Source organism: Rhinatrema bivittatum, chromosome 3 (genome assembly GCF_901001135.1).
Source record: "Rhinatrema bivittatum chromosome 3, aRhiBiv1.1, whole genome shotgun sequence".
Classification (NCBI taxonomy): domain Eukaryota; kingdom Metazoa; phylum Chordata; class Amphibia; order Gymnophiona; family Rhinatrematidae; genus Rhinatrema; species Rhinatrema bivittatum.
The window spans coordinates 177,486,945-177,505,439 of record NC_042617.1 but is presented as its reverse complement, the minus strand read 5'-3'; the positions used below and the strand labels follow the sequence as shown (position 1 = coordinate 177,505,439).

Below are 18,495 nucleotides of genomic sequence, written 5' to 3'. Positions count from 1 at the left end.
CACAAATTCTGCTGTCGTCATGGCTGCCATTCTTCGGAGGAGATCCTGAATCGGTCAATCTATATTGGTTCTTCTAAGGAGGTAGATACCTCTTGTGGTTTGGGAGGAACGAGGGGGCACTGAAATGGTGCCGATTAAGTGGGCAGCGAGAAGCAGTCCTCTCTTGCGAACGTTCCTAAACCAAAGGTCTAGACAAATGGCTAGGTGGATAAGGTCCTCAAAGGAGTCTGGTGGATCTCTAGCAGTCAATTCAACCTTCATGGAGTCTGAGCGACCTTGACGGAAGATGGTAATAAGGCTCTCCTCTCCCCAACAAAGTTCGGCGGCTAGGGTGCGAAATTGAACTGCATACTCTCCCCCACAGACCTGGATCCTTGACAGATTTGGAGCAACTCTGAGGCTGCAGAGGCAGACTGGCCTGGTTCATTGAACACCAAATGAAAATCCTTGAGAAAATGGTCCAAATTATTTAGCAGTGAGTCATCACGTTCCCATAGGAGAAGCCCATGCCAAGGCCGGGCCTTCTAAGAGGGAAAGGATGAAGGTAACCTTGATTTTATCGGAGGGTAATAATGGAGCTTGTGATGAGAAGAGCATTTTGCACTGATTTATAAATCCACGGCAAAGCTTCGGATCGCCATTGAAATGGGGAGGAGGAGGTAACCGCAGAACAGAACTGGGTGGTGGTGGAGGTGTTAGAGGTACTGGAGGAGATGCTACGGCCAAGGCATCCATATGAGCAGCTAACCTTTCTAAGACTCCCGTCACTTGATCCAGGACTCCCTGTTGCTAATGACTCATGTAGCTAGTCCTGGAATGGCCTGCAAGGATGTTAAATCTACCGGGTCCATGGCCTCTGCTATCTGTTACGTTTTGTTGACCCAATGATAGAAAAAAACAGCCTCACCTGAGCTCAAGCCAAGGTTGGATGCCAACGGAGGATAGAAGGATGCAGGTCCTACCCGAGTTTGAATCACAGACTCAGTCTCTACATTACCCCAGTCCGGGTCAGAGTCAGGCAGAGGGTAACAAAACAAAATCCAGTCCGGGTCAGTGGCAAGCTGCTGGCAAGGGTAATCCAAACCAGTCCGGATCAAGGGCAGGCAGCAGGCGAGAGGAGTCCAAATTCCAGTGCGGGTCCAGGTCAGGCAACAGACCAGAAGAATCAAAGGCAATCCAGATTACAGGCCGGCAAGAGAAATCCAAAATCCAGTCCAGGTCACAGGCAGGCAGCAGACAAGAAGAATACAAGGCAATCCGAGTCATGGGAAAGGCAGAATCAGCAGACAAACAAGCAAGCCTGTAGCCGAGGCAAGGCTTGTGCTGGGACGCCAGGTAGATATAGACAATTTCCCGCGCTACCGCGGGGATCATCAGGAGGCACGCCGACGTGCCAAAGGGGGCGGAGCCATACTGCTGTGTGGGTCGGACAACGCCGCTGTTGCTTCACGCTGCTTCGGGGGGCCAACAAGGAAGGGCAAGCCCAATTCGCAGCGACACTAATATTGTTGTGGATTAGCAGGGGGCGGTGAGCACAGACTTTACCTCTGCCCTCCCACAAAACACACACATACATACAGAAACACGCTCCCTCATACACAAAGAAGCATGCTCCCACTCAACACACAAACACGCTTCCACACACAGGACACTCCAAACCTCCACACTGAGAACTACGCTCCCAAACAGAAGTATGATCCCATGCACCACACACACAAAACATACTCAACACACACACAGGAAGACACTCCATCACACACACGCTCCCACACACAGAGAAGCATAAACACAAGAAGCTTCCTCACACACAGTCTTCTACATACAAAATCAGGCTTTTACACACACACACACACACACACACACAAGCAGGCTCACACATATATACATACAGAATCACACCCACACACTTTGAGGCTTCACAAAAATAAGCAGGCTCCCTCTCACATACACATAGACGCTGGCTCCCACCCACACACACATACACACTGCTCCCACACACAAAAGCAAGCTCCCCCCCGCCTCTCTCTCTCTCACACACACAGGCTCCCACACACACACACACACTCTCCCAGAAGTAGGATCCCATATAGAGAAGCAGCCTTCTACACAAACAAAAGCAGGGTCCTCTACACCCACAAACATAGAAGACTCACATACACACAAAAGCTTCAACATACATAAGCAGGCTCCCTCATACACACCCCAAAACAGGCTCACACACACATACAGCGGCTTCCACATACAAAAAAGGCTCCCTCTCACACAGATCGAAGAAGGCACTCACACACACATACACAGGCAGGTTCCCATGCACACACAAGCTTCCATATACATAAGCTGTCTCCCTACCACACACCCAAAAATAGGCTTCACACACACACACACGCAAAATCCCTCTCCCACACACACACACACAAAGCTCCAGTGCCAGCTAGCAGCTTCTTGCATTGGCTCCGCTGACAGGAAACAGATAGTCAGGATGCAAGGGAAAGAGGAAGGAGTGTTTACTGCCACCACGATTCTGACAGAGAAATGGACCTGAGGAGAGCAGGGAGCATGTCCCAGACCCATGTTGCCAAGGTGCTAGTTGAGAAGAAGGAAACAGCCGTAACAGCCACACTAAAATAAAAAAATGCAGCCTTGAACAGAGAGCCTTTAGGGAGGCTCCCAATCTCTGAGAAGATCTAGTGCAGGCTGCGATTAGTTATTTACATGTTTTTTATACCGACTTTCCTCAAAAAAGACATCAAGACGGTTAACAAAAACGTCTATGCAGATCTATAAGATCATGATGACGTCTATAAGATCATGATCACGTTGCAGCGTCTCTGTGGGCATGATGGTGCTGCAATAACACCAACCCATGTGACTGGCCGACCCAGCCCACCAGAGCATGCCTGTAGCCCTGATTGGCCAATCTACCACTGGCCTTTTCCCATTACCTGTGATTGTTCTGGTGGCAGCATCTATAGTTTGTTCATTTCTATTTTGGTACTCCTACATAAATGGTGTTGCAGTAATCCAAGTTTGCAAGTACCACCGATTGCATGACTCTTTTTAGGCCAGCTGGTCGTAAAAAAAGAGGCAAAACTGCTTCACCATTCGTAAACACCAAAATATTTTGTTACAGTTAATTCGCACCCTATGTTCAACTCGAAGTAAGAATCACCCTGAAGCTTTTGATTTCATGTTGTGAATCAGCATCACATCCAACATAAGTTTGGGGAGGGGGCATTAGAGCACTGCCTGATCATGGTGATTTGCTCATCTAAAGGACTTCTGTTTTTCTACAGTTGATTGTTGATTATTCAGTTTGTTATCCCCTCCAGGTAATGAGTGAGAAGCACTGTTGCTTCCCAGGTGCCATATATTGGTAGTAGGATCTGCGCGTCATTAGCAAAGATGTAAATTTTGAGATCAAACTGTCTTACTACTGCTGCAAGGGTTATGAGGTATGCATTGAATAGGATGAAAGATAGTGAAGAGCCTTATGGTATACTCCATCTCGGGAACCATGGTTCGAAGGATATTCCATCCTGTGTTATTTTCTAGGTTCTGTCAATTAAAGAGGACTCAACATCTATGTCTGATATCCGATCAGTAAAATTTTATCAACTGTGTCAAATGCGGCTGAAAAAGTCTATCAAGCTCAGCAGCCCTGGTTTACCTCATTAGCTACATGTCGATCAGACATTCCAGTACTATTTTAATGCCATATGCTGTGCAAAATCCAGATTGGGCTAGATTTCAGCTATTCTTTTCAAAGAAGTTTCTCAGTTGTCTGGGGACTACAGTTTCTAAAAGTTTGAAGTGTTTGAAACTGGGCAATGGCTGGTTTGATGCTGGTTGATTTTAGTTGCTTGGGGTGTTGTCTCTACTGGAAGGAAGAATTTATAATGGTTACTAGGTAGGATAGTGTTGAATCTGGTAGATCTTTAAAGGAGGTGGATAGAGAGTGCTCAGTTAAACCATGCCCTATTTCTTAGTTGTCTTGTGAGTTTATATCTTCCAGCCCTATATTGTAGAACTACTCGAGAATATCTGATTTACTTCTGTTCTCGGTTTGTGTGATTTCTTCTTTTGGTTGTTTTGGATCCATTTTGGTTATTTGCTTCTTGTTAGTCTTGGGTTGTTCTCATTTAGTTCCTTCTATAGTTACTGCTGCTGGTTTTTCCATTGCTTACTCTACTGTGGTGCTGAATGCTGTTTTTTGCATTTAAGTTTATCTTCCATATTTAAAATCTAAGCTTGTTTAGATTTTTTTCCTTATCTATTTTGCTGTGGAAAAATTAGGCTAATTGATTACAGTCTGGCGTTTCCCCAGTGATCTGCTTACTGTAAGGTCATGGGACATTTAGGAGGCTATTTATAATATGGAATAGTTCTTTCGTAGAATTTTATATTACATTTATAGCTTTGGAATAGTAGTTCTCTTTTAGAACTTTCTTGTAACCTATTCTGTCTTTTTTCCTATTTTCAGTTTTCATTCTCACTTCCTGCAGGTCTTTTTTGTCTTCTTACATTGGGAGCACTGAGAGGAGATAATCACCTTGCTGGTGGCTAGAAAGAATCAGTAAGTACTGCTTAGAGAAATTTTTAAAAAATTTAAAACTACTGGGGAGAAGTAAACTATTGGGGTATATTACTCACTGTGTTTGTATGTTGTTTTGTTTTAAACAGAAAGGCAGGCAAAAAACAGAAGTCTGTGTTTGTATTTCCCAACCCTCCCTCATCTTTTACTTTATAAGCAGGTAACACAAAAAAAAAAAAAAAAAAAAATCTGCCTTTTAATTTAATGTGTGGGAAATTTCTGAGTTTATCAAGTTTGATCATTCCCTCATAGGTTACCTGATATATAGTGAATACACTAATACATTTAAAGGATCTTAATTGTACACATTCCTACTCCCAAAGCAACCTAAAACTTAACCAGGAACTAAACAAATTTAAGATGAAGGCAGCAGTCCAGCAGCAAGAGGGGGGGCCTCCCAGTCTTTTGCATCGAGTGTTACATGTATGATTATACCCCCTGGTGAGAAATTGTACGTGTGCATCCGATACAAAGAGCTCTTGCCTTTCAGAGAACGAGTCTGATTTCTGGAGGCTAGAGTGGCAGATCTGGAGGAGCTGAGGCAGAGGTATATAGATGAGATCTTCAGGGACATAGTAGCCAAGTCACAACTCCAGTCTAGCATCCCTGGTGCTGACTTGGAGGAGGACGTTCTCATGATCAGAGGGCATTAACCTGGTGCAGCAGGAAATGATCCTGTAGCAAGGACCTGCTTTCCAGGTAGTGTATTGTCCTCTCGCACAAAGGATGTCTCTCCCAGGGCTACTGCCCAGGAGGGAAGGGTTAGGTCGGCCATCATAGTTGGTGATTCAATTATTAGGAATAGAGACAGCTGTGTGGCTGGTGGGCGCAAGGATCGTCTGATAACATGCCTACCTGGTGTGAAGGTGGCGGACCTCATGCGTCACCTAGATAGGATTTTAGACAGTGCTGGGGAGGAGCCGGCTGTCGTGGTACATGTGCGCACCAATGACATAGGAAAATGTGGGAGGGAGGTTCTGGAAGCCAAATTTAGGCTCTTAGCTAGCTGAAATCTCTGAAATGCTCCCTGTTCCAAGTGCAGGTCCCCAGAGGCAGGCAGAGCTCCAGAGTCTTAATGCATGGATGAGACATTTGTGTAAGGAAGAGGGATTCAGTTTTGTAAGGAACTGGGGAACCTTTTCCGAAGGGATGGGCTCCACCTTAACCATGGTGAAAACCAGGCTGCCGGCACCAACCTTTAAAAAGGAGATTGCTCTAGTTTAAAAGCTGCTCTAAGGGCAGACAGTGCCTCAGCAATGCATGGTTCGGAGGGAGGTATCTTCAAAGGATACTAATGAAGCATTAGAGTTAGGGCATCCCAACAGAGAGGTTCCAATAATAAGAAAAGTAGTCCAAGTGCCTGCAATTAAAAACTCACCTGACCTTAAAGATTCCAATTTATCCCTGTCAACCGAAAACCAGAATGTAAATACGAAAACATACACATTGAAATGTTTGTATGCTAATGTCAGAAGTCTAAGAAGTAAGATGGGAGAATTAGAGTGTATAGCAATGAATGATGACAGACCTAACTGGCGTCTCGGAGACATAATGTTACGTTCATGGACCCTTGGGCCGGTTGGGACAGTGGATGGTATGCTATGGAAGACCACAGCAAGCGTCCCAGCCGGGAGGCGGCTCGGAAGAGACTCAAAGGAGGCTTCACCACTGGAAGTTCGAGGTCCCCCCAGGAGGAGCCCGTAGGAACCCGGACCTCTTGGACTTAGGTGGAGTCCTATGTGACCAAGGACCCAGGCAGCGATTGAAGAGATGGACGAGGACTGGACCCAGGTAGATGAAGAGTCTTCACCCTCGGAAGCCCGCAGCTCCTCCAGGAGGAGCCCGTGAGAGCCCGAGCCGCTGGGACTTAGGAGAATCCTCTGGGCCAGCAAGTGCCTGATACGAGAGGTGAGGAAGAAGCCGAAGTCGGAGTCCAGGAGCCAAGCCGGGTCGGGAGCCAAGAGTCAGAGATCCACACCAAAGCCAGGGACGAAGCAGAGGACGGAGTTGTGGACGGAGCCGGGTCGGAAGCCAGAAGGTCAGAAGTCAATACCAAGCCAGGAACAGAAGTTGAAGACGAAGTCGTGGAACGGAGCCAGGTCAGAAGCCAGGAGTCAGACGTCGATACCAAAACCAAGGGGCGGAAGCAGGAGACAAGTTCAGGAAGCAAGCTGGGTCGAAGACAGAAGCAATCCAAGAGTCGCAGCAACTAGCAGTCAGGAAAACCTGAGGAACCTCGTTGCAAGGCAAAGGGCTGATGGAGCTGCAGGGTTAAAATACCCTGCAGCGTGTGACGTCACCCGAAGGCCCTCCTACGATTTTCCCGTGCTGGCCCCTTTAAGGGTCGAGCCCCCGCGCGTGCGTGCGCCTGGGGGGCAGAGCCCAGCGCGTCGGGTCGGCGGCGTTCCCCCTGCTCGAGGGAGAGCCGCAGCAGGCGGAGGATGAGGCCCACTCGGCCTAGGATCACCCCAAACGGGCCGGCCCGGAGGTAGGAGGAGGAACCGGAGCATGGCCCAGTCCCGTAACACATGATGGAAAGAGGATAACCAATGGGATAGTGCTATACCGAGGTACAAATTATATCGCAATGACAGAGAGGAGCATCTTGGTGGCAGGGTGGCATTTTATGTCCAGGATGGCATAGAGTCCAACAAGATAAAGATCCTGCATGAGACTAAATGCACAATTGAATCTTTATGGGTAGAAATCCCTTGTGTGTTGGGGAAGAGTATAGTGATAATAGTATACAACTGTCTACCTGGCCAAAATGATGAGATGGACAGTGAAATGCTAAGAAAAATTAGGGAAGCTAACCAAAATGGTAGTGCAGTAATAATGGGAGATTTCACTTACCCCAATATTGACTGGGTAAGTGAAACATCAGGGCATGCTACAGAAATAAAAGTTCATGGATGGAATAAATGACAGTTTTATGGCGCAAATGGTTCAGGGACCAAAGAGAGAGGGAGAAATTTATCTAATTCTCAGTGGAGCGCAGGATTTGATGAGAGTGGTAACAGTGATCAAATTTGAATTAATGACTGGAAGCGGGACAGTAAGGTAAATCCACTGCTCTAGCGCTAAACTTTCAAAAAGGGAAACTGATAAAATGAGAAAAATAGGAAAAAAAAACTGAAAGGTGCATCCACAAAGGTAAAAAATGTGCAACAGACGTGGAAATTGTTAACAAATACCATCCTAGAAGCACAGTCTAGATGTATACCACGAATTAAGTAAGATGGAAGGAAGGCAAAATGATTACCAGCATGGTTAAAAGGGGAGGTGAAAGACTATTTTAGCCAAAATATCTTTATTCAAAAACTGGAAGAAGGATCCATCAGAAGAAGCATAAGCATTGGCAAATTAAATGTAAGACATTGTTAAGACAGGCTAAGAGAGAATTTGAAAAGAAGAAAGCCTGCGAGGGAGTCAGTTAGACCGTTGGATGATCAAGGGGTTGAAGGGGCATTTAGAGAAGATTTATTTATTTATTTTATTTCAAAACTTTTCTATACCGGTATTAGTAGGTACATCATACCAGTTTACATCTGAACTGAGGTGAAAATTACAAACAGGTACAGAGGATGGGACTACATACAACAATGAAGAGAAATTAGCCAGAAAATGGCAAACAAGATAAGATTACAAGTAAACAATGAAACATAACTTTATACAAGCCTTTGTACATGGGTTCAGAATAGGTACTACTTCAACAAAAGGTTGAAGATAAGGCCATCGTGGAAAGACTGAACAATTTCTTTGCTTCAGTGTTTACTTAAGAGGATGTTGGAGAGATACCCATTCCAGAAAAGGTTTTCATGGCTGATGATTCGGATCAACTGAACCAAATCACGGTGAACCTGGAAGATGTGGTATGCCTGATTAACAAATTGAAGAGTAGTAATCACCTGATCTGGATGGTATACATCCCAGGGTTCTGAAAGAACTAAAAAATAAAATTTCAGAGCTATTTCAATTAATTTGTAACCTATCATTAAAATCATCAGATGTATCTGAAGATTGGAAAATGGCCAATGTAACTCCTATATTTAAAAAGGAATACAGGGGTAAACCAGGAAACGATGGACCAGTAAGCCTGACTTCAGTGCCGGAAAAAATCGTGGAAACTGTTATAAAGAATAAAACATTTAGATAGGCATAGTTTGATGGAACACAGTCAACATGGGAAGGGAAGTCATGCCTCACAAATCTCTCTTTTTCACTCTGGAATTTTTCACTCTGGAATTCATTGCCAGAGGATGTGGTTACAGCAGTTAGTGTGACTGGGTTTAAAAAAGGTTTGGATAAGTTCCTAGAGGAAAAAATCCATAAACTGCTATTATGGTAAACAGTAAGCAATAGTAGCTTGTGATTTATCTAATGTTTGGGTACGTGCCAGGTATTTGTGACTTGGATTGGCCACTGTTGGAAATAGGATACTAGGCTTAATGGATCCTTGGTCTGACCCAGTATGGCATATCTTATGATCTTATTTTCCATGTACTATGATGCAGAATAGTTGGGTAGGATTAATCAATCTTTCAATGGTGCCACTTTGTCTATAGCTGACATATAATAGTTGCTTTAATGCTGTATTGGATTATCAACTGATTCTTCCTGTAAAATTTTGCAATCTGGCTTTCGGATATTCACCAAATTTGTGAGTATTGATTTTTCCGTTTATCTACAGTGTTTATCTATATGATCCTAAGGCTTTATTTTCTGATCCCCTATTGAAATTAAATGTGATCACGTAATCGTCAGACCAGCTCACTGGGGTGGTTTGCAGTTTATGTATTGACTCACTTTTTTCTTAAAGCTGAAAACCAGTAGCAAGTCAATGAGGAGTCCAGCATTATGAACAGGCATGAAATTTATTTATTTTTTATTTATTTAGCATTTTTTATATACCGAGGTATAGCAGAGTTGCCTTCACTCCGGTTTACATACAGAAACAACATGTTACATAGAACGATGTATGAAGATTACAATTTAAAATTAACGATAGTAAATACAACAGGAGAATGTATAACAAGATAACACAGGATAGAACCCTGAATAGATGTACATATATCTCATGAAGCATTGAAGGGCATCTGTATCATTGTAACAGGGAGATTGAAAAATGGCAGAATATATAAAAGAATTTTAGAGTCATTGAGTGCTATCTTTAAAAGATTGGCTGAGAAGCCAGGGTTTTAAGTCTTTTTTGAAGGATTTTAAGTTATCTTGATTGGTGAGGCAATGAGGAAGCGAGTTCCAGAGCTTAGGGCCGATGATGGAAAAGGCTCTGTTTCTGGTGGAGGATAATTTAGCCTGTGGAAGAAAGGGAATCACTAGATTAATTTTGCTGGCGGTTCGTGTAGTACATTGGGAGCAATGGATGTGAATGATGTCATCAAAGGCGGAATAGTCGGCATTGTATATTGCTTTGTGGAGTATGGTGAGGACTTTGAATTCTGCTCTTTTTTCAATAGGGAGCCACTGTAATTGGTTGAGAACAGGTGTAATGTGATCAGCTTTTCTTGTACCTGTTAGAACTCTGGCTGCAGCATTCTGAAGGAGCTGCAAGGGTCTCAAGGAAGATTTTGGAAGGCCGATCAATAGGGAGTTGCAGTAATCCAAACCATTTGTTGTAAGCCTTGCATTTATATGGCAGCTAGGAAATTAGATGTAGCACTATGTTTTGGGTCCTCAAAATGCTAGTTGAAATTTCCTAATATCAGAAAGTGATGTGTGTCTGTTGCTAGTCATTAGATCAATGAGGTGTTCATTTTGGATGTTTGGGATTGCTGGAAGCCAGTAGAGTAGGAGGTAGCCTAAACTATAGTCTTGTTCCACCTTTGTGCATGATCTTTTCCAATCCTCAGGGTATACAGTTTCTTTTTTTAAAACTGGTATGAAGTTTCTGTGAATAATTGTTACCTCTATTCCTCTTTTCCTAGCCTAGGCTGATGGTAAATTCTGTATCCAGGAGGCATAAGCAGGGTTAAAACTGGACCTTTATTCTCAGTTAGCCATGTTTTCTACAATGAAGATCAGGTCTGGGCAGTTTTCAGTCAGGAGATTATGAATAAGATTTTGTTTACTACTGACCTTGATTTGAGATGCATGCAAGTGAGGGGCTCTCTCGTAGTTGGTTTCTCCCTTCTTGTTTCTATACATACTTTTATTAGGTGTTTTCCATCCACTGTGGGGGGGGGGGGGGGTTGGTTTTGTTATATTAGGGCAGTATCTGAGTATCATCTTCCTATCTGTGATAACATTAATTTGGTTGGGTATGATCTGGTTGGAGGCTTACCCAAACCAAATAAAGAAGTGAAGACAAAACCACTGAATTAAAGAAAACAAAACAAAACCCATACACCAGACTGAAAAATGACCAGGAGCCATTTTTCCTTCAAATTCTTATAGGTAACCTGTCTTTCAACATGTTAAATAGATTTTCTATTGTTTACTTCCTCTGTATTTACCTTTTAACATCTCTGCTATACCTACTGTCCCTTTTCATGCTGCTTGAATATTCCACATGATCACTTTATTTTAATTCTGCTCATCAGCTGAACACAGAAAAATAAAACTCTTAGCTGCACAACAGAATTCCAAGTGAGTGATGTCACAGAATTCTCAGCAGTATGAAAAAGGAAGGAAGTTAAGAAGTACCAAGCAAAGGTGAGTTTAAGTAAATACTCAGGGAACAAAGACAGACCTGGACACTGCAAACATATCACTAGAAAGAAAGAAAAATAATAGAAAGATATATGCATTTGAAAGCAGAAAAATAGCTTTCTACTCTCAGGGATGGGAGTACTTGCATCTTTGCTTTCTTTTTCCTGGCTAAAATGCAAAGCTACAAATTCTAAGCCTCAGGATTAACAATTACAAGCAGTATATTCGAAAAATGTGATTTTACTTATTTTGAAAACGAATCAATTTAACTGAATTTCATACTACAAACTGTTTTTTAAAGCGTGCCTTTTATTTGTACATTTCAATATTGTATTGTGTTGTTTCTTTTAATGCTGTATATGCTTTATTGTAACCCATTGAGATTTGTAGACTGGCTATACATTTTATAAATAATAAATATACTTTTAAAAAACACAATGTGTGATATTATTAGAACTTTTAGATCAGATCATCTCATAATTTAGGAACGGGAGAAGGACAGGGCTTAATATATCCAAAGTTTTCTAGCACTCTAACATTTTTTAAACAATACTAAACTGAGTAGTAATTGGACATCAAAAAGCAAGTTACTTTGATACAGAAAAGGAAATGTTATCAAAACAGATTTCAGGTAGCAAAGTGTAGAAACTCAAGTCCTGCCCAAGTCCTAAAAATGAGAACTCACTCTTGTCCACATGCTCTGGGAAACATATACAAACTAGAATTTAATATATAGATATCGTATTTACAAAGTAAAGCTTGTAGCTTCCTATATTTTGAAACAATAAGCACTTGTTTTTCAGGCATTAAATATAAGGGAACAAAGGAGAGCATAAGTTTTAAAAAATCAAGACACTGCTCCACAGGAGCTGAATCTAATGCAACAAGTGGCTGTACAGTGTTCTCTCAATCTGACTAATCCAGTATATGTAACCTATTACTAACAAGTATAAACAGATTTATCCAGTAGTCAGTCAACACTCTAGGAAGTTTTAAGGAATAAAAATAGCCTATACATTTGCCATCCCATTAATTAAAAAGATGGTCAAGAAGTGTCAGCAGGGCAGGTCTTAACGAATGAAATCCAATTAAACAGAGACATTAAAATAAAGCAACCATAGGTTTCCATTTATGCAAATTATTTCATCCAATCACCACTAACTTAAAATTATTTTGTTATTACAATAATTTTCCACAATGATTGTTTGGAGATTGGGAAGGTTTGCAAGTTTAAATATTTTAACACTTAAAATAAACTTCATATCACAGCATTAAAGCAGAAACTCTTACCCTCTGTTTTAAGTCTTGATTATTTTGATCATTTTACAATGTTTGGCTTACTAAAATTTTGAAAAGCAATTACTTGGGGAAAAATAATGTCTAGCTCAGTTTTTATAAAAAAGAGTCAAACTTCTATGATGTATGGGAGGTACAGAAAGAATAAGCAGGTAACAATTATTTTGATGAAGTAACCAATAAAGGAAAAGTTCATAATCTTGGAAAATCGACAGCTGTAGCTGCCTGCTAAAATAACAGTTGAGTAAACTTGGCCTATGTGTTTACTGGCAATAGGAACAACTGCTCCTATCGAGCCCAAAACATCATATTGAACACATGATACCACAGCTTAAATTGCCATCAGTATCCTGGGAAAGGGGGGAGACAATGGGAAGTTTACCTTAAATGCAATCAAAATAGATATTTAAAAGACAATTGGGAAATGCCAGGAGGAAATTCAATATCGTTTTAGATATTTCCCAAGGTATATAAAAAATAAGGAAAATGAGCATTTTGTGAGATCTCTTTTTTAATAGAAAAAGTATCAGAAAAGTAAGTAACCTAAAGCCATTCAAATATTTCTATACAAGTGCAACTTCATCAGATTATGAAACAAATGGTTTCCAAGGTAGAATTTAACAGTACATCAATAGGTGTATGGGTGATTCTGAACAAGTATATTCCACATGGCTAGATATGAGACAAGCATAGCATTATTAAAACCTGTTCAACTTCATCACCTAATTATTCTATCATCACTCTTACTTATTCAAACCTCCCAGATCTTTCATATTCGCATGAACTAGAAAATACAAATATTAAATTCTGAGAAAAATAAAACAAATAAACATATTACCACAGTACAACTGATCTAGTGAATTGCTCCAAGAAAGAGAAACTTAAGTTTTTCTCCCTACCAGAAAAGTGAAACAAAATTAGATATAGTAACATTATATACCTGTAATTTTTTATTTTTTAGCTCTCTACACCCTCATCCATGTAAAATTGTGGCTCCTAAATTAATGTCAGTGTCCTTTGATCATAGTTTTTAATGTCAAAATAAAAATTTTCCATCCTAAATAAACTGACTTTAGAAAATTAAATTTTGACCACTGAATACTAATTTTAAGACATCTGAATATTAAAAATGTAACTTACATGTTCTTGCAATCTTATCCTAAAAATGAACATAAGCTGAAAATAATTTAAAAAAAAGTTTTTCGTGAAACCACTATAGAATTTGGTTAGTTAAGATTTTATTCATTTGAAAAAAAAAATGTAGTTTTCCACAAATACTCTAGTTTTGTTTATAAAAATTCCAAATCAGCTTTAAAATGCTTTAAAAACTATTTGGAAAATATAGTTTATTTCAATAAACAAAGTCTCTCCTTTTTAAACTAGAATTATCAATTCATTCCATAGAATTTATTTTAAGTGTTTCAATTTAATAGCTTGTATCAATCTGCACTGAAAGTATGAATCATTCACCACAAAAGAATACTTCAAAAATTGCAAACTTTTTTACTCTAAAAATACAGACAACTGGAATTTTGCAAAAAAACAGTACAAAAACTCAATGGTAATAATCTAAGCTGTTTTAAATGTATATGTGTGTAGTTCTACTCACTATACCATATTTGCACAAGCAGACCTGCTGATGCAAACAAAATTACTTCTTCTGGAAACATCAGATATAAGTCAGACACAAAGGAAAATTTTCTGTTATTTTGAAAAGTACACCTTCCTTCAGACTGCTCCTATAAACTGTAATGTGTGTCACAACCAATCACATAAGTGCATGAGATTAGCTACTCAATCCATTTAAACATATTGGCATCAACTATAAAACCCCATAGAAAAACATTGCAAAAAAAAAAAAAAAGAACCACCTTAAGAGAAAATAAATTAAATGGCAAATTTACAGTTTCAGATAAATTGAATACATTTCAGACCTAGTGATATCTTTTTCTGTTTTAACAGAATGAGATACTACACAAAGTTTAAAAAGTAAATCAAATCTTTCAATTAGCAATGTTTGTGTTTTAAAATCTAAGTACATAGTGTTCTTGAAAATTGTACAGTCGTGTTTACATTAACCTAAGTGAAAACTACATAAACACTTGTGAAAAATCACTAGGTACTGAGGTATTTTAGAAACATGAGTTATACTTGTAAAAGAGTAATGAGAATGATCTACTTAAAAAGATGGCATTGTTTTATGTTTAGAAAATGGTTTTTTCTACCTAATATTTAAATGATTTAAAGATGTAACATCTGTAACAAAGTTCAATTTTCTGTACCAGCATAAGTGTAATCTAACTTACAAACTAATTCCCAACAAGTTATTTGTATGCCTAGAAACCACAGTAAATTACTTAGTAAAAGAAACAATATAATAATTAATACTATGCCAGTATGAAACTTAAGGCCCACTGTTTAGTATTTAAACTGTCCCTTCACCACATCCTTAAGAATTTTGCAGGACTTTAAAACTGTCACTTTGTTTAAAATTGAACAGCATTACCAAAAATGAATATGTAACCTAACTGGGATGGTTTTATTTTGTATATTGACCTCGTTAAGAGTTTTACACAAATAATTTAAAAACAATATACACTGAGCTATAGAATTCAATTAACAGCAATCACCTGGATATGAAAACTGGTCTAAGATGTATGGCAAAACGCCATCACATGCTCTGCGTTACTTCTATAAAACTGAAACAAGAAGTGCGGTGGTTAAACACATTACGCCCTTAAAATTGCATGTAACTGAGGAACATGGTGGATATAGCAGAAAGCTGGTTAAGAAATCTAAAACCCTGGAGATGGAAAAGGATGATAAACAATACTCTCGAGCTGGTAGGCCAAACCCTCTCAAGATGCATTTATTCTCGCAGACGGTCAAATCTAACGGGAACCGACTAAAACAAAACGCAAGGAATCATAAAACAGTAACCATACAAATGATGAAAGCAGCAAGTTTAGGGCTTTTTCAACGGTCACCATCATGGCTGATAGGAAGCAATACACAGGAGGCTGGTTTGTTTACTTCCAGCCACAGCCAGCATCCCTTCAGCAACAAAACTAACGAACACCATCTTCAAGGCTTCTATTATTAGCACACAACTTCAAACAGATAAAATATTCATTAGCCCAGATTTACCTCTGATGCATTTAAAAGGTCGGGAGGAAAGGAGGTTAATATAACCAGCATTTAAGGGGGGAAAGGCAGTGTGTTGTGTGCATATTTATGCCCCACGGTTTCTGCTAATGTATGCATCACCTCAACACCAGAATCCCCCCCCCCCCCCCAATATCGCCTGACCACTTCACAGCCCATTCACAAAGTAGTAAGCTAAATAAATAAATAACCTACCCAACGGGCAGCGGCTCCGTCGCGCCCTCTGACAAAAGCCCGCCGCCCCTAATCACCTTTCTGGAAAACAAATGTGAAGTGGGCGAGGCGCACATAGCAGACCCCGGGGACCTGCGGCAGCTCCATACCGCCGCTGTCAGCTAGGCCAGAAAATGAAAGCCCCCACCCACCGGCAGCGTGGGTCCGGGTTTCTGTCTGGCCCCGGCGTAAAAATAAATAAATAAACCAGGAGGTGGCGGCGGAGGTAGTGACCAGGCGACCCCCGCCCGCTCACACGTGAGAATATTTACGTGCAGGCAAAAAAAAAAAAAGGATGAAGAGGAAATCCCAGACAGACACCCCTCCCCCTCTCATGTCTCGCGTTTCCCCCCCTCGGAGACACCCCCCCCCCCCCATCCCCCATCCCAGTTACCTGAAGAGGATGCTGGCGGGGGGAGCGAGGAGGGACGGGGGAGGAGGCGGAAGGGGGGATGTCTGGTGAAGAGGAGGAGGGGGCGACGGCGGCGGCTCAGGTTCCCCTCTCCCTCCCCTCCTCCGGCTTCAGTCTCTCCCCTCGCCGTCTAGTGCCGCGCACGGGCGAGGCACGGTGCCAGCGCGCTCCTGCGCCGCCGGGAGGGAGGGCATCCGAAAGGCAGAGGGATGCTAAGAGGAAATGAACTGTCCTTTGGCGTCGGTCACAGTGCGGCTCGCTCCACAAGGCACGCGGCTTCTCCGCCCTCTCACGCCGCCGCCCTCCTCCTCCTCCTCCTCCTTTTCCCTGCCTCCGCCGCCAACCGGGACAGCTGTGGACTTTCAGGAGACCTCCTGACGTCACGGGCTCGCTCCGGCCCTAAAGGCTTCCGCCTAGTACTCGCGCTGCCTCGCTCCCGGCGACTCTTCTCCCTTGCCTCTTCTGCTTGGCCTCGAGCATCCTATCCCCCACTCGCACCCCCCTCCCCACCCGTTACACCCGGCACTTCTCGCGAGAGCTGCCGGGTCGGAGAGCTTGCGGTGGGCGAGCTGTGGTGCTAGAGAGGCCGGGCCCGGGTGGAGCGAGGGAGAGCTGCACCCCCCGGTTAGTGGCGATGCAGCTTCAGCGTCCCTCCGCTCTTACCGGAATTGACACTGCTCTAAACCTTTGCTTTGGTTAATATGTGGCCTCTTCTGTCGGCACGAGGAAGGATCTGAAGTTCCAGGACGTGGTTTTATTTCCCGTACTATGCTGCCAGTTTTACTTTTATTGAGTATGATTTTGGATTCACTATCTCTTCTCCTCTGGTACTTTCCAGGCTGACAAATTGCAACTTGAGTCAAGTCTTATTGGACGTGAAGGGGAATGTCAAACTAACTCCTTTTGAAATCAGTATACAAAACTTATTGTGGGGTATTCCCAGGTGTTTGCATTAAAAATCAAATGATAGACTGTTTTGTATCTCTTTTATCGTCTTCTGATGTACTTTGGAGCCATTACCAGCATTGGAAACAGACGAATCTAAACAAATACGTTTCAAAAAATAGTCATGACTAACTTTTATATATAGATCGCATACAGCAACCAGGACCACTACAGTTTCCCAGGAATTGGCACAGCCTGTGAGGGCCAGTCCAATACCTACTTTTTGCATTTCTCTGCTGCTGTACCTTGGAGGAAATGGAAGTAAAACAGGAGATCAAATAGATGTATAAAGTAGTTCCTTTCATTTTTCTCAGAAAATACCCAGAAATATAATTTGTAATGGAAAGTATCCCTTTTTATAAGTTTTTTCAAAAATTTTGCAATCTCTTACTTTTGCAAGTTTATAAGTGGACAGAGGTTTACTACAAAATGGATTGTTGAATAATTCAAGTTTTACACTATATTTTATAGTACATAACAAGAAAGCAGAGAAACAAGTACAAGACTATATAGTAATTGACAGCAGGAAAAAAAAATGGTCCATCCAGTCTGGCTGGGAAGCTTTTTAGGGTAGTAATTGCTGCTCAGTGCAGGTTACAAGCCTTCCCTCCTGCACCTAATTCTCAGTGTTGAAAGTTAGGTGCATATATTTCTGTGCATGTGCAGTTGAAAAACAACATCTATAAATACAAACTGAAATGTATGTATGTGTGCTTATAACTCAAGACCAACTGGTCCTACCTACTCTAAATGTACCAACATTACTTAATGCCATCTGAAAAACAAATTATAGACGGGTTATATTTGACTTAACTCTTTTTGGGGTGTCCGTTAACTGGAATTTACTTTGCTTTTTAGAAATGAAACTAAGACCTGGATTCATCATTCCGCTGTAAATATAAATATAGCGGAATGATGACCGGGACAAAAGAAGGGGCAAGGGGGAGATAATGAGCAGGTGGCCGCATCATGGCAGTGCATTTTCGCTTGTGTAAAAACTTGAATTTGACTGGGGGGGAGGGGGCAGTCCTGGTTTAGAATGATGTTTTGGCTTTGCTGTTGCAATAGGAGCTATGAGTTATGCATGTAATTTTGAAAGTTACACATGTAAGTTAAAAAAAAAAAAAAGGGGCAAAGACACACACAAACATATTCTGGAAATTAGTGCTCAATGTGAAGAATGCTTTTGAAATTTTGTGCACTC

General features: G+C 41.4%; 1 protein-coding gene across 3 annotated transcripts in view; it reads right to left on the bottom strand.

Annotated features, from left to right (window-relative positions):
• AKT3 (AKT serine/threonine kinase 3) overlaps positions 1-17,042 on the bottom strand; it is a 1,010,799-nt gene extending 993,757 nt beyond the window's left edge. The window contains exon 1 of one of the 3 annotated variants that reach the window (XM_029593967.1): positions 16,329-17,042. The gene's annotated coding sequence lies outside the window, so the exon portion shown is untranslated. Of the gene's footprint in view, positions 1-15,916; positions 16,033-16,328 lie in introns of those variants that run through there. The other 2 variants (XM_029593963.1, XM_029593964.1) reach the window with 2 other exon arrangements.
• Positions 17,043-18,495: the final 1,453 nt, after the last annotated feature.